Consider the following 3159-nt stretch of genomic DNA (forward strand, 5'->3'; position numbering starts at 1 on the left):
CTACCCCCTTGACAGCTGGCAGGCTTCATGGCTGCAGCAGTGCCTAGCAGGCCTGCAGTTTTCACCCCCCTATGCTGCAAGACAGACACAGTCCCACAAGCACCCATGTTACGAATTTTGCCTGTCTGCAGCTAGAGGTGCAGGGCCCTAGAACTCAGAAGCCCCTGCACCCATCTCCTTGAAAGCTGGCAGGTTTCGTGGCCTCCGCAGGGGCTACCATCCCTGCAGCTTTCACCCTACTGCGCCTTAACACACACACACTGTCACCCATGTCATGAGTTTTGCTTCTCAGCAGCTTGAGGTGCAGTTTTCCCCCAAGCCCCTATGCCTATCTCCTTGAAACTTGGCATGCTTCATGCCCTCGGAAGGGGCTATCATTCCTTCACATTTCTTCCAAATCGGGCCAGAAATGATGACAAAGTTACAGACTGTTTTGAGTTTCCCCATTATAGCTTATGGGCAAAATGTCAAAACAGCGAGATGAAACAGAACAGCGGTTTTTAAACGAAACGCTGTTCCGTTGAAATGAAAAGGCGCTGTTTCACACAGCCCTAACTAATAACCCTTACTGGGTTTTTTTAAAGATAAAAAACAAACAAACCTTCACTTTGTTTCAAGTCTTGATTTGTCTAGTTTCAATTTCCAACCATTAAATCATTTTTATATATTTGTCTGCCAGAGAAAGCACTCCGTTACAGAATTTCTGTGTTCCACATGGGTAGGTATTAACTGTAATCAAATCACTTTACCTTCTCTTTAATACTCTAATTAGATAGAGCTATACTTAGGATGTCTGTGGATGGCACCAACAAATAGCTCAATCCTGTTGCCATCTTCCACTGATGGCAATACTAATGGTCCTACTAGCATGGCATTGTGTGCCTGTTAGTTTGTTCTTTTGGCCCCTCATTTTGCTTCCTTCCAGAACAATTACCTTAGCCATCACAAGGCCAGCAGACTCGATCAATCAATCAGCAAGCTGCGAGTCAGTTTGTTGACTGTTTAATAAGAGCTCTGAAATTGTTAACTATGGGACTGGCTAACAGCAGTCAGTTTTTTTCTGTTTATAGCTGTATATGCTGCTGCCCAGCAGTGGTTGAGGCAGACTTCAAAGTCTGACCATGCATCATGCCTGCCAGGCAAAGAAGTGTTTGCCAAATGACTTGTGATAAAGTGCATCTTTTTGTAATATTGTATGTTTCTTAATGAAAAGGTTGGGCTCTCTTGGCATATGCCAAGTCTGTTTTTATCAAAACTGTTATCTTTTGATCAGCCAATCCTTTAATCTCATTAAAACTAACTCATCTTTCTCAAAAGATGTCATTTCCATGCTGACTGACATCAAATGATATCACTCTCCTTTAATTATTTATTAATCCAGTACTCTAGCAGTACTTCCATCATTTTGCCCAGCACTGAGGTCACTCTGACTGGCCAGTAATTATGTGAATTATCCCACCCAACCTTTTTCAAGTATTGACACATTACAAACTTTTTCTGTTCCCCTAGGCTTTTGAGACTTCTTGAAAATCATTGTTAAAAGTTCCTTAAAGTTCAGATTGTGTACAAGTTATCTAGACTTGCTGACTAATAATTGTGTAACTCTTCAGGCACAGAACTCATGATATAAACCAGTTGGTGGCAACCTTTTTGGTAGATGTGCTACAAATTAGCCCCTCATCCTTCCCGAGTACCGCTCTGGTCTGCTTCCTCTACCTAATCTTCTGCTTTGCTTTCTGCTCCCTATTCTATATTTCCTGCCTGATCTTTTCTGCTTCCTGCCCTGTGCTCCCTGCCCTCTCTGATGCTCTGGTTCCTATTCCTTCCTTGATCTACCATGTGCCACACACAGTGGCTGTCCATGCCATTTGCAGCACTCAGGCCACACAAGTTGGCTACTCCTGATACAAATCCATTATCTAGCTTTTTTTGTAAATATACAGATAACAAAAAATAATTATTGACTATTCTTCTGCATTATTGACAATTCTATCATTTCCCTGTAGCAGTAGAACAGGGGCAATTATTTCGGGTGGAGGGCCGCTTACCCAGTTCTGGCACGCTGTCGAGGGCCACATGTGTAGCCCTGCCCCTTCACAGGTGCCCCGCCCCCTGGTCACCATCTTGGGACCAATGTCCCAATGTCTTTGGTCCTAAGACATTGGGACATTGGTCCCATATCCCGGGGCCAGCACCGGTGGGGCACAGGCTGGCAGGGGCGGGAGCCAGGTTGGCCTGCACCAGCAGGGAGAGGGGGGAGCTGGCCTGGCTCCATAGAGACCCTGCCAGCCAGGACCCTGTACTCCTGTCACCCTTCTCTAGGCCCTGCTGGCACTGGCCCTGTGACACTGGTGCAGGCCCTGTGCTCCCACTGACTCCCGCACCTGCTCACTCCCAGTGCCCCCCAGCCCTACGGTACAGGCAGGGGGCAGTGCACAGCCCCGACTCCCTGCTCGCTGGCAGGGAAGAAGCTGGTGCTGAGCGCAGGGAAAAGTGGCTCCTTGCCTGCCTCATGGCCAGCGCTCCCTGCTGCAGCTGCTCGCAGCCCACATGGGGCTGTCCTGATCAGGCACAGGGGCAGAGGCGCGCCCACGTGAGCGGCGGGCGGCGGCGGCGGGGGGCACTGGCCACAGGGCGAGTGAAGGGCTGCTTTTCTCCACACTCAGCACCAGCTTGTAACTTGGCTCCGGGCTCACCCATCAGGGCTGCGCACAGCGGCAGCAGCTGCAGCCCCCCACATGCCATACTGAGCAGTGTTGGCTGCTGCTGCCCGTCTGGAGCACGCGCTGGACAGCCCACAGGTGGCCGTGGCAAACAGTGCCTGGTGCAGCAGGTGGGGAGGGGCTGTAGCCGCTGTTGCCACACGCAACCTTGACAGGCAAGCCTGGAGCCACACGGGGCCCAGGCTGGCAGTGGGGTCGGGTTACAAGGTGGTGCTTAGTGCAGGGGGTAGGAGGGGAAGCAGCCTCTTGCCCGCCCCATGGCCGGCGTCCCACACTGCAGCCACTCTCAGCCTGCCTGTGCCTGCTCAGGGCAGCCCTGCGCAGGCTGCGAGCAGCTGCAGCACGAAGCGCTGGCCACAGGACAGGGAAGGTCCACTTTTTCCTCCACACCGGGAAGGAGCCCAGGGGAAAGTGGCCCCTCCCCCGCCCCGTGGCC

General features: G+C 51.3%; 1 protein-coding gene across 4 annotated transcripts in view; it reads left to right on the forward strand.

Moving 5' to 3' along the window:
* UTP25 (UTP25, small subunit processor component) overlaps positions 1-3159 on the forward strand; it is a 36030-nt gene that overhangs the window by 6618 nt on the left and 26253 nt on the right. The window lies entirely within an intron of this gene.

The sequence above is a fragment of the Alligator sinensis genome, unplaced genomic scaffold (assembly GCF_000455745.1).
Source record: "Alligator sinensis unplaced genomic scaffold, ASM45574v1 scaffold633_1, whole genome shotgun sequence".
In the NCBI taxonomy this organism is placed as follows: domain Eukaryota; kingdom Metazoa; phylum Chordata; order Crocodylia; family Alligatoridae; genus Alligator; species Alligator sinensis.